The sequence below is a fragment of the Haliotis cracherodii genome, unplaced genomic scaffold (assembly GCF_022045235.1).
Source record: "Haliotis cracherodii isolate W230 unplaced genomic scaffold, xgHalCrac1.p SCAF_39, whole genome shotgun sequence".
In the NCBI taxonomy this organism is placed as follows: Eukaryota; Metazoa; Mollusca; class Gastropoda; order Lepetellida; family Haliotidae; genus Haliotis; species Haliotis cracherodii.
In genome coordinates this window covers 1,115,321-1,129,407 of record NW_027266296.1, presented here as the reverse complement: position 1 = coordinate 1,129,407, position 14,087 = coordinate 1,115,321, and the positions used below count along the sequence as shown (strand labels likewise).

Below are 14,087 nucleotides of genomic sequence, written 5' to 3'. Positions count from 1 at the left end.
TTTTGCCCGGCTATTGGTACGGAATCATAGTTGTAATGTGGACCTTAGTTTTATACAGTGTTTCAGCAACTTTTTATTAGCCCAGTAACCTTTTGATAACGTTTGGAATTTTTGGTCAAATCAATTTTGTAGGTGAACTTTATTTTGCCTTTCAGTTTCTATGTTAGTCTGTGTTAGCGTACGCTATTGTTTAAGCATCTATGGATCTGGATGATTGACAAGGTGAAAAGAGAGAGAGAGACCACTACTGTAGTATAAAGCATCAATCAAAGGATCTCTATTGGCCTGTGGTGTTCATCGACGCGACGGACGAAGTCATACATGTGTAGAAGGCTGCAAATGCCCTCAAGCAATGCCTGTCATTTGTTGGGCTTCAGCCTCAATAATTAGTATCACATCTTCAGATAAATTTAGAAATTTAAGTTTAGCATTTGTTGTGGACATGATGCGCATCATCATCACGCCAGATGAGTAAGTTGGGATGCAATCCGCTTTGAACATCATCTTACATCAATGAGTTGGTTTAACGCCGCTTTGAACATCATCTAACATCAATGAATTGGTTTAAAGCCGCTTTGAACATCATCGAACATCAATGAATTGGTTTAAAGCCGCTTTGAACATCATCTTACATCAATGAATTGGTTTGACACCGCTTTGAATCATCTTACATCAATGAATTGGTTTGACGCCGCTTTGAACATCATCTTACATCCATGAATTGGTTTAACGCCGCTATGAACATCATCTAGCATCAATGAATGGGTTTGACGCCGCTTTGAACAGTATTCCAGTTATATCAAGGCACGCAGCTTAATGGGGGAGGAAAGCCAGAAGTGATGCAGGTCTTAGACGTTTACTTCGGTGAGATAGTGAGTGAGTGAGTTGGGTTTAACGCCGCTTTGAACAGTATTCCAGTTATATCACGGCGCCTCAGCGTAATGGGAGAAGAAAGTTCGCAGTGATGCAGGTCTTAGACGTTGACGACTTCGGTGAAACCCACGAGCACGGTATGGTGCTGAGAAACCTAGAAATATAATCGGGGCGAACCGGGATTCGAACCCACAATCATGGGTTTCTTGCTTACCCAAGGGACGCAACTCTGCACAGCGATTAGCGGCGCCTGGACCAACCGAGCCGATATTACCACATGGCGTTTCTGTTTAATATGCAAGGAGGGAAGGAAGTTAATTACACACAGAACTTTACTACTTTTGTGAAACCCACGAGTACAGTATGAATTCGACTGAGGGACACGTAAGACTTTGAAAAGCGAATTGCAACGTCATTACTGGAATTTAAGAGAATTTGGGGAATCTTAACAAATTAAAATATGTCACCTCGCTTGTCAACGTGACACACGATGCCATGCCGCCTCATTCGTGACCAACTCGTGTTATTCCGGGACAAGCCGAATAGCGACTCGTGCCCCTCTCGTGGCCATTTTTGCGACCGGGTTCCGTCTTCGCGCAAACGGGCATACCTAAAACAATTGTCAACTCGTTGCATAATGGTTCACGCATTTTCCCCATATATTATTTATATTTTAGATGCAATTTAAAGCACATCGGGACGTGCAGAATTATACAGTATGATTGCATACATTAAACTGTGTCTTTGGTATATTTTTAGATGCAAGACATATGTAAAATCAAACATTATTTCTGAGGGATTCTTTGACGAAGAACTTGAAATCATACGCGCATTCTGATTGGTTTGTCGTATTTTCGCACATAACATTCATCGATAGGGGGACGAGTCTTCTTGCAGGTTACGGAAAGGGGCGAGTGTTGACGAATGCATGCCGCCTCCGTGGTCTTAGGGATAGAGCGCCTGCCCGTTCGATCCCCGGCCGCGTCAGACCTAAAGGCGTTAAAAGATGGTACTTGTTGTTACTGCCTGCATTAAGGGACTAAAAGAGGAACTGGTCGGCTCGGAGTCAGTATACTGTGTGTGAGTGGGGTATTCATGTTAACTGCGGCATGGTAAAATCGGCATTAGTCAGGATTTGTACAAACCAAACACAGCGGTAACCGTTATACCTACACAGGCCGCCATATTGTTTAGGAATGTCAAGGTCAACGATCCCCATACCTTCTCGAACATTAACCACTATAGTCATGTAAAACGTTTATACTAACAATAAACAGTTCCGACCGGTCACTCATCCTGCCACGTGTGTTTATTTTTACTGTAAAGGCTCGCTACCCTGAGGGAGGAGTACATTGGAGGGTTACCTGACACGACTATTATTTATCACCGACGGCTCAGCGTTATCGACGCCATCTGTGTCTTTACTGCCTGTGTATCCCTTTGTGCGAGGTTCACTTAAAGATGTTGGTTGTGATTATATTTGCCTTCTCTACGGTCCTAAGAAACTAACTATTCATTCATCGCAAACATTTTTCTTGACTGGTACAGAATTACACGATCACTCATCTACCAGAAAACCTGACTGACTGAGGCTTCGTGGAAAACCTGCTGTGCTTCGTTTGTTCTGCTTGTTTAAACCCGTATACATCGACTGATCGAGAATTTGAAGCCTCCTGGAGCATTTTTGATGTTTAACTATAAAAAGCTTTATTCTTTGTTTACTTTTAGAGAACTCCTGGTATCATCACTATTTGATCGTGATTCATAAACACAAGCTCATACACATGTAGTCGGATCGTAAAATGCACTCTGTTTACAGTAGAGGTTACTTTAGATCATGGAAAGGGTTTGGTTTCTTCTATTTATATCTCGAAGTGAGTGAGTGAGTATGGTTTTACGCCGCTTTTAGCAATATTCCAGCAACATCACGGCGGGGGACACCAGAAATTGGCTTCACATATTGTACCCATGTCGGGAATCGAACCCGGGTCTTCAGTGTGACGAGCGACGCTTTAACCAATAGGCTACCCGACCGCTCCTTATATGTCGAAACCACGACGGTGGAATGTGCATATACTACAGTAAACTACGGTTATAACGAACGCAAAGGGACTACTAATTTTAGTTCGTTATAACCGTTGTTCGTTATAAACATATATACAGCATAACTACAGCAGATAGTCGGGACCGAAAAAGTAAGTTCGTTATAAGAGTGTTCGTTACAACCGTTGTATTACATTTTATTACCCATAGGGTTAGAAATAACAGAGTTTATAAAACTCCTATGTGCACCAGTGCAAAGAAAAGACGTCAAAGCTAAAGAAGACATCATTCGACAAATTGTGGTTTTCTAGAACAGCAGAGGTGACGTATGCATCGTTCTGAAGGGGGTTTCAAAAGGATTAAGAAATAATGGGTAATCAGGACATTATTACACTCTTATGTGTGTCATACAGATTTTACAAAACTCGTGAAAGAATTCATGTATTACACTCGTTCTCGCTCGGGAAAAACAAGAATTCTGACATTCGTTTCGTGAAGTCAGTATGACATACATGCTCGTATAATAATCTATAATTATAATATATATTAGTTATGTACATGTTCACTTTGATCAGAAAGAACGATCGTTCTTTAGAGACCCGCGGGGACTCCAGGACAGAAAACGCCATAGTACATTTTGTGTTGGAAGTGCCAATGACGATCGGCTGGTCATAATGTATATCCTGACTGATTGTATCATCGTGCGCCCTTGACTGGACCGGTGCTCATGCTGTCAACCACAGGTTTTGTCTGGAACAGCCTCGACTTTTACAGGCAGACTTGATACATGAGCAGCTTCTTTTAATCTTTGCCACGACATTTCAGAGCTTTTTCTTGCTCCTTAATCATATAAAGCATGACATGTTTACACAAGACAACGCTGGGATTAATATACAAAGATAACAATTATAATGAAGAAGCCATTGAGATTAATAGGAGAATAACTCCATGCAATAACTCAACATTCATCTGATGAAGGAGCAAGATGTAGTTCTGAAACGTCTTGACAAAGAATAAAAGAAGTTGTTAAAAAGTGTCCCGTATTCATGTTCTTCCAACTGCTAAATGCCCTAAAGTATCAAAGATTTCAAACTTGATACAGGTGTAATACTGATAATCGTGACTGGAAAGTTCACCAGTTTTTTCTTACTCCTTATAATCAACACATTTTTTAAAGTTCATCAGCCCAAAGAATTAATGTATACATGGCGTTTTGTATGTTATTGGCCTACTATCAATTAAAATCACATTGCTACGTCAACATGTTTTCGCATAGGGTTATGCTTTCATAAATTTATCACATACTTTTAAGTCAGTGATGCTTGACAGGAGGCTTGATTTATCTCACATGTCACCGAACGCCTCATTTTGCCTTTGCCTCCAAATCAAGTAAAGATTGTGATAGATAAAATACCACCACTGCGATATATGGAACCCCACAAGGGACAAAAACAAGCAAAATGTGTCAACATTACCCAAAGCACGACAATGCGACAACCCGGAAATTTGGCCATGTGTTGCATTGTCGCGCTTTGTTTAATTATGCCAATTTGTACTTGTTTTTGTAAGGGCGACAACACGACAACGCGACAACATCCATTCTAGGATTCCATACTACGATAATGACAACACAGATACTTCAGTTTCCAGCCACTCACACCGCGGATGCTACTATTCATACAACTGTTGTTGCTCCCGACGCCAATGTTGCTACTGCTGGCTGCTACTACTCTTTTAGCCTGTCCCACGATCCCTGAACATTATTATTTTCCCTTCCGCCCAATCCTTTTCTGTAATGCAAAAGCCCTAAATGAATCAAGTCTAGATTTTATTCAGGTTCAGGTTCCGTATCTCCGATCTCACGGGGGCTCCTTTTCAACTTCAATGGAGATATTTGTTTCTATCCAAATAAAATATTTTTTTAGAGACTGGGCGTTGGTCACCTCCTCCTCCTCCCCCCATCTACTACCACTGCTACTACTACTACTACCACTACTACTGTTGCTACTACTACTATTACTACTACCACTACTACTGTTGTTACTAGTACTACTACTACTATTACTTCTACCACTACTACTGTTGCTGCTACTACTACTACTACTACTACTACTACTACTACTACTACTACGACTACTGCTGTTGCTACTACTGATGTTTCTACTACTACTTTAACAATTATTAATATATTTGAATTATTTAACGTTATTGCCGCTACTACATTAAAAGATGGTACTTGTTATTACCATGCCTGGCGCTCGGCATTAAGGGGCTAAACAAGGACTGGTCGGCTCGGAGGCAGTATACTGTGTCTGAGTGGGGTTTTCGTTTTAAACCTCTGCTTGGTTTCTCAGTGGGCTAGAACTATAAAATCGGCATTATTCCGAACTAGTACAAACAGCCACACAACACACGCTACATAAGTGCAATAATCTTGGAAGTGACGTTAAACAAAAATACTGTATGTTCCTCCTAATTCGTATTCTTATAAACAATTCAAACCCCTTTTTCAATATTGGAACTTATTCAAATGTTTCGACTCCTGTTCATCTGAGAAGAATTTTATCACGTTTTAGATGCAGTACATTTAAACTGGCTGTAAATACTTGATGACACCATGACGTACCCTCTGAAGAAAGACTTTATTTCGACTGTCTCCTTAGAGGGAAATACAACATTGAGAATGAATTTTATATTTTGGTCGTGTGTGAATCATACAACACTCTACGTACTGCTATTATAGGAAAATATACAACATCCACAAATATGCATTGTTTTAAAAAAATATTCCATCTCTAAATTAAGAAATATTGCATAAGACCAGAGTAGATCTCCTAACAACTTCTACTGCCAATATCATACTACTACTACTACTACTACTACTACTACTACTACTACTACTACTGCTATCATGCCACTGCTAATACTTTTGTTGCTACTTCAACTTCTACGTATACATGTACGTCTAATACGACTACTATTATCGCTATGTGGTATTACAACTTCTTCTACAGCGACTGCTCTAAGTACTACTAATACCACTCAAATGCAATCTCAGCTTAATAGGATATGCACGTAATGGTGTAAAGATACATCGTAATAATAATGGACTATAGGTAATCCCTACTTCTAATATGCGATAACATTACATGTACATGTATAGAGTAATGGTACCTTGACCTAACGTACTTCACTGCGTGTACGTAAGGTCCAGAATAACAATAGTCACTTATAGAGTTGTTTACTTGGGGCGTTCGGTGACAAAACAAAGATCCATTTATAGCGTCACATCATCATGTTCTATTGAAATGTAGATTACACGTGTGTAAACACCAGATTAAATCTATTCTACGATTAAGGAGATTATTTTGTGTGTGTGTGTTTGTGTGTGTTTGTGTGTGTTTGTGTGTGTGTGTGTGTGTGTGTGTGTGTGTGTGTGTGTGTGTGTGTGTGTGTGTGTGTGTGTGTGTGTGTGTGTGTGTTTCAGAAAACGAGATTGCATGTTTGGTCCTTTGGTTTAAGGCGACACAATCCTTTGTAATGAGTTGCCTCCCTTAGCCGTGCAAGGATCCGCTGGATTTACGTCCGAGATTCGCTGCATAGTGGTGCTGTGAGCGTTACCCGTACTTAGCGTATAACGTTTGTTACTTCGGGCATTCTTCCCACATTTAGCTGAAATGCCGTGGTGTGTCTAGAGCAGTGTTCACAGGGACGTTCCTCCCAACTCACTCTACCAGAGTGATTTACATCGAGTGAGTATGGTTTTAGCAATATTCCAGATTTATCACGTCGACTGACCCAGAAACTGGCTTCACACATTGTACCTATGTTGGGAATCGAACTGGCTGGTCTGAGTGACGAGCGAACGCTTTACCCACTAGGCTACCCAAACGTCCCAGAGAGCTTTGGATGATTTGTGAGCGCTGACCGTAGACAATTCGACAAATAGGAGAAACTTAACAATTCAGGAAAGGATTTATGGCTTAACTTTTGACAAGAGTGTTTTTTCTTCGCCTCGAGGTTTAAAAAACTTATGAAGATTTATAACAGTAATGACGTAACAGCAAGCAACTATTCCAATAAATTACATTCCTTAACCATACCGGCATATGCCCCGAACGTCCATGTATCACTTGAACATATCTACATATGACACTGGGGTTTGACGTCGCGTCCAAGATTATTGCACCTATACGTGTGTGTGTGTGTGGCTGCTTGTACTAGTCCGGACTAATGCCGATTTATAGTGCTATCCCGCAGTTTAACATGAATACCCCACTCAGACACAGTATACTGACCAGCCCTTGTTTTAGCCCCTTCATGCCGAGCGCCAGGCAGGGCAACAACAAGTACCATCTTTTTAACGTCTTTTTGGTATGACGCGGCCGGGGATCGACCTTCCGCTCTCCGGGGGGACGCTCTACCACTAGGCAGTCGACATAGCCTATGAAGAAAGTCTCCTTTGAGGATAATACTACATTGAGAATGAATTTCGCATTTTTGTGTGTGAATTATATAATACCTATATATGTTTAATGATATATATTAATCCCAGTATATTGTGCAGGTAAATATTATTCTGTATATGAATGTATTTGCGGGGAAAAGTCTTTATACTGAATAAGATTGTCTGTCCGTTCCTCCAGATGGTAGCAAGTACTCATTCTCGTGTTATACAAGGAAGCACATCTTGAGGAAGCAATAGAAATAATAGCCACATTACTCTTGCTGAGAAGAGTGAGTGAGTGAGTTGGGTTTAACGCCGCTTTTAACAGTATTCCAGTCATATCACCGCGTGTCAGCTTAATGTGGGAGGAAAGCCCGAAGTGATGCAGGTCTCAGACGTTTACCACTTCGGTGAAACCCACGAGCACGGGTATGGTGCTGACAAACATAGAAACGTAATCGGGGCGAACCGGGATTCGAACCCACAATCATAGGTTTCTGGCGTGCACAGCGAATCGCGGCGCCTTAGACGGCTGGGCCACCCGTGCCCCCCATGCTGAGAAGAAGATACAGAACATGCAATGAAATAATCGATTACGATTGCTATATGTTAATATGAGAAAGTCAAATAACAGAAATAAGTGTGTTTTATCTTATTATTAAAAAAAATAATTTAGGTATATGTAAACTGCTGGGGAAAAGCGGTTTGATGATGGCTAAAATGAAAAAAAATTTTTTTACAAATTTTAAACCAAAATATTATTATTGCACTTTTGTTTGATACGGATATCGTAGTTGTGGTTTGGACCTCAGTGTGTTGTGTTTCGGCGACTGTTTCAGCGTAGTGACGTTTTGATAACGTTTGTAATGTTTTGGTCAAATCCAATTTTCAAGTGTATACTTTCTTTTGCCCGGCAGTATATATGACTCACTCCTCTCTCTTGTGTCCACGCGTACGAAGACACGGATCTCTATAGACAACACCTTTTGGGTCGACCTTGAGGACATTGGTATGACAACCTCTGACCTTTTACACTTCATTTCATCACGAGGCTATAAATCAGTCGTTTGGACGATATTTCAGCCATAACTTCGAACATTCATGGCACCGATGCTTCATTGTTGTCACTGTTTACCTGAACCGGATTACGAGAATGGTTTTTAGCGTGTCACAAACAGAGTAAACGCCATGCCTTGAGGGAGATCAGACTGTTCCCGAACGACGCTTTAGTTATTGAGCACCATGCGTTCAATTGCTCCCGGTGTCGGGGCTTACCTTTCAGTCGGTAATAAACCAGGCTGGAAGTAAACGTTACGCTGAATAAGGTTATATGCTAACATACACGACTGCACTCTCACGTGATAGCAGCGTTCGGAATTACTGAGAAGTGTAATCCCACAGTTGCCCCTATCAGGAAGTTTGTACATGATATATATTCCAGCTGTATTAACGCGGTCTGTAAATAATCGAGTCTGGACCAGCCCGATCCCGTTAGTCGCCTCTTACGACAAGCATAGTCCCAGTTTGGGTTGTTGAAGATCTACGGGTCTGAGTGAGTGAGTGAGTTAGTGAGTGAGTGAGTGAGTGAGTGAGTGAGTGCGGCGTGCTATCTCAGTGGCCGAGCTCTATAAGGCCGGTTTATTCCGGAGTAGTACTCGCTCACACATCACAAACACGCACGCACGCACGAACACGCACACGCACACGCACACACACATCACACACCATGCCATGAAAGTGCAACAGTCCTGATCGCGACGTTAAACCCCATTTCACCTCACCTCACCTAACCTTCACGATGTACATACCAGTCAAGTCCTCCGCGGTTGTTTTATAGTCATGAGTATCATAAAACTGTCTGGGAGTTTTACATCAATGTATTTATGTGGTAAACCAGACGCACAGACCAACAACCCTTGCAAACATATTGACAGAACACTTGTACTAAGTCAAACTGGACCCGTGAAGATCCAGGGTTGGATAGGTCTTCAGCAACCCGTGCTTGCTGTAAAAGGCGACTAGGCTTGTTGTAAAAGGCGACTAACGGGATCGGGTGGTCAGGCTTGCTGACTTGGTTGATGCACGTCATCGATCCCAATTGCGTGGATGGGTGCTCATGATGTCAATCACTGGATTGTCTTGTCAAGACTCGATTATTTACAGACCGCCGTCATATAGCTGGAATATTGCTGAGTGCGGCGTTAAAAAACAAACCAAGTCAAACTGAAAACGACATCCCAACAAGAAGTAGATGAATTGGCGGAGTCGCAGAGCACCAGAAAAACCAGTGCAATTGATTGACGTAAATGGTTGATGACAGACTGCAATTGAAATAACTGGAGCTTCTATGTACTAAGCTTTCGACGAAATGTCAGAGCACCACAGACTGTTCTATATAGTATTAAGGGTGTTCTTTGAACAAAGTAGTATCACGTTTCACGTCTTGTTAGACGTGGAGGCCGGTGATTCCGTCATTATTAATAATTAACAGTAATTTTGTACATTAATTAATTATCATTTGTAATTTGGAGAAAGATGGGTCAATGAGGCAAATCAATTATAGTGACAAAGGCAGATGAAGATGCACGTGTCTGTTGCGAGTTTTTCCGGAAAAACATGTCGCTAGGAAAATAGCCTATATTATAGATCACGGTCCCTTGGCAAATTCCTGCCTTAAAAATGAAAATATCTTTATATAACTGTAATACTGTTAAATGCGGCGTTAAACCCAACTCACTCACTCACTCACTCACTCACCCATCCAGCCAGACACCCACCCATAACTCACTCACTCACTTACGAACTATATCACAACGGCATGTCAATGATCGAGACAGGGCCAGACAAAACGGTCGTTGCACCGAAGAGATTCCGTCTGTCTGAGTTGAGTCACACTGACAACTATACAACAAGAAGTATTCGAACTTTGCCAATATACCATTGTATTGTTAGTATCTAATCCCTGACTCGTTCATGTTCAGTCACGTGGAACATTTTAGATTGTGTTCCACTGCCTACAATAGAACATCTACGCCAGCATAACAGAGCGAGTAAGCAATATTCCGCCATATTTCAGCAATAACACCCAATATGTCAGCAATAACACGCAATATTTCAGCAATAACGGAATATTTCAGCTAAATTACGTTTGGGGTGCATAAGAAGAGGGCTTCACATAGCATACCCATATGTGGAATCGAACCTAGTCTACGGCGTGACGAGACAATGCTTAAACCACTAGGCCACCCAACATAAAGCTGATGAAACACGCCAACGTCATATTTATCTATATCGAGACAAATGTGAAAAAGAAGGTAAGGAAGGTAGAAACCTTATTAGGGCGAATCGGGGATTCGACCCCAGTGCTGGAAGCATATGTGTCCACAACTGGGCCACCCATGCCCCGATACAAGTGAAACCTTCCGGCCATTGATCCTACACTCAACAACATCCGCAGTTCACTGACATAGTTTCCATGGCAAACATGCTGCCTGGTTATCATGCACAGACAAACAAACAAAAAACAAAGTGTTTTACAAATAACTAAATAAACACTACTCATGCCAATTACAACGCTTGTAGATATTTGAAATGAAATTCATGAAAAAGCTATTATCAAAGTATACAAACGCCAAAAGCATATCTAGAAATGTCCCAATTAACAACGCTTTTAACAATACTCTGACAGCCTACATTTGTTTTTTCAATAATATCTGAGATCTTGCAGTGTTTGGAAGGGGATTAGTCCTGCAACATGACCGTGGAATATATTTATTTTATGAAAATAAAATAAATCTAGAAACTCATACAAGAAGGATATTGGGTAAAATAAGATTTCAGAGACTAAATGTTAGTCTAGAAGGGGGGGGGGGGGGGGGGGGCATTTCCCCCGCTGTCGACCATAGTGTGCTAGTGACGTACATGAATGCCCCCATTGTGATATCTTCAATTTCATCCGTCAACACTTCCTTCTGAGGGGCTGTACAGGCAAAGCTATCATTTCACTCCGAGCCACTCTACAGGCTGAGATATTATGATGACGTAATACCGTTACCGTGTTGTCGGTTCGACATTTGACCGTTCTGTTTACTTGTCTGTATATAATATACAGTGTGCATTATTTAATAATCTACGTTCGCTCTCGCTGGTTTATTTATTATATTTTTTAGATATTTGACATTTGCTTTTATTGCTTTATAACGGATGTTCATTTTTCTTTATTTATATATATTGGCTCATGTTTATTACAACAACATGAAATGTCATGTACATTGCCAGTTTTCAATCTATTGAACAAACATGTATCCATTGGAGGTGGCTGCACACTATGTATTAATAAGGGGATAGTCAAACAACATTTACAAATTAAAATATTATTTTGGACTTTGTGATTTTTACTTGCTGGATAAACATGTTTTCATTAAGTGAGATGGCTTTAACGCTGCTTTTAACGGTATTCCAGTTATATCACAGCGCTTCAGCTTTATGTGGGAGGAAAGCCCGAAGTGATGCAGGTGTCAGACATTTACCACTTTGGTGAAACCCACGAGGACGGGTATGTGCTGACAAACCTTGAAACATAATGGGGGCGAACCAGGATTCCAACCCACAATCATACGTTAAATGGTTTGCCAAAGGGACATGTTTTCATTGTAGATGTTAAAACAACAAATAGTTTAGAGAATATTAAACGGTTTTTCAAAATTAAAAAGACATTGTTTTAGTATTTGTTTTTGACATATAAAAAAACATACGTTGATATGTAGTATGGACATAACAATCAAAAACAAAATATATTGAAAATGGGAGACATATCGATTTTTTCAATGTAGGCGAGGGGCTCTTATCTTCATATTTCCAATTCACTCAAACGAAATAACATAATGTGTTCAGACAAGCATGACTGTGTCTCCGCGTGCATGACGAGTGTTGCAGATCGGAATACAGGCGATGATATCGGAGACACATGTCATAAACCACATTGATAACGACGCAGGACACTCGCTGTACACCTCTATAGGAATTTACGTGCTTTCCTGACTCAACCAAATAGTAACAGTTGAAATCCCATGTAGGCATGTTTCTTAGTATTAAGCTCGGGCACATACATGACTCATGGCATTTGTAAAGACGTGGTGATGTCGCTATGTTATTATATTATAGCGATGACATACGTGCACACCGAGTTGAGTAATGAATAGGGCCGTGCACTGGGAAAACAGAGAGCGCAAACAACCACGACTTGTCTTTCACTAGATTTGCACATGTCTCTAAGGCAATAATTATTAGTTTAAATCATAATCTCCAGATTATGTAAATAGTAGGACCAAGTTGTCCCTGTAGACTGGAGTAATGTCCACATATCTAGACTTGCCTTTTAGGAGGATAGAATTACTTCACATCCATGGACTTATCTTTCAGTACAGCTTTGGAGCAAGGCTAGGCTTTCACCATCGAGCTTGATTGACAGGCCGTTTTTTCAGGGTCGTTATCAGTTAAGTACATTGTAAATAATTAAGGTTATAATAGGCTGTGATATTTGCTGAAAATTGTTACTGAGACGGAAACCATTGACGGAAATATGTCACTCGGATGTCAAAACTACCAAGATAAGACTGCAGCTCAACCACGTGAGTCTTGTTTTGGATGTAAGATTAAAACGCCGGCTGACCCGGGGGTGGGGTATGTGAGATCTGTACCCCCACCTGTCAGACACCCGACGTGTCACGCTGTGCTAGGTCCCGTGCCAGGTGTGGGTGAGTTCTAGTTCTAGTCTTTTATAGGTGAAAGCCCCCCCCCCCCCCCCCCCCCCCCACACACACACACACACACACCCGCTGCCACACACACACACACACACACACACACACACACACGCACACACACACACACACCCTCTTTAAGAACCCGTTTAAACTCTACAATGTTTACTTGTAATCGGCAATCACATTCAAAACTACATGCACATATATATGATAAGGAATGAAAATATCAACTCACAGACCAGTGATAAATCCTTCAGCGGAGCTCCAGCACTAACTGCTTGTATATTTCACCTCGCGTGAGAATCGTTGTCAATATCTACACACGCCACTCTCGGCACTGACAGCTGTTGTTATAGCGTCAAGTAACATCCTTGTCAATGACTGCGACAGCTATTTCCTCTCCCTAGTACACCGACACTCATTGACGAAATCAGGCCCGCAGTCAGCCCTTCTCGCTGGCCCTTAAACTGTTGAGTTACAAATAGCGTATTGTAGTTATTTTAGTAACAAGCTGCCTGTTTGTAGTTCAGCGCTGAACACCGTACAGCTTGTGTGAGCTAGGGGCTTTGCGTTGTAGGAGGTCATGCGTACAATATCTACCGAATATGTTAAATAAATAATCCCGGTTGCGTCTAAGAGAGTGAGAGCTGGCTTTTGTGGGTAAACCATGCCAGTATTATTTGTTTTGAAAGATTTATGACACGTTCGACAGTTTCGAGATACTGTTTGGTGAGGGAAGATTGTATGCATAGTCATAAACACTTTTCCCGTACTGAAATAGTGTATTCAGTCTATAGCGATGTCGGAGCACAGGATAAGGCCAGTTAAAAAAACCAGCTTGTTTCTCGTGACTTTTTCAAAACTTACTGGGTAGGGAGGGAGAATTATATATCTTACAAAGTACAAGTAGATTACAGACCCGTGAAGATCCGGGATAGAATAGGTCTTCAACAACCCAT

At 41.2% G+C, this 14,087-nt stretch overlaps 1 protein-coding gene across 2 annotated transcripts in view; it reads right to left on the bottom strand.

The window, feature by feature from the left end:
- The window catches only part of LOC139478131 (uncharacterized), a 131,315-nt gene extending 117,679 nt beyond the window's left edge, over window positions 1-13,636 (bottom strand). Inside the window, exon 1 of one of the 2 annotated variants that reach the window (XM_071260458.1) lies at window positions 13,364-13,636. The gene's annotated coding sequence lies outside the window, so the exon portion shown is untranslated. The remainder of the gene's footprint in view (window positions 1-13,363) is intronic. The other variant, XM_071260460.1, reaches the window with a different exon arrangement.
- Window positions 13,637-14,087: the final 451 nt, after the last annotated feature.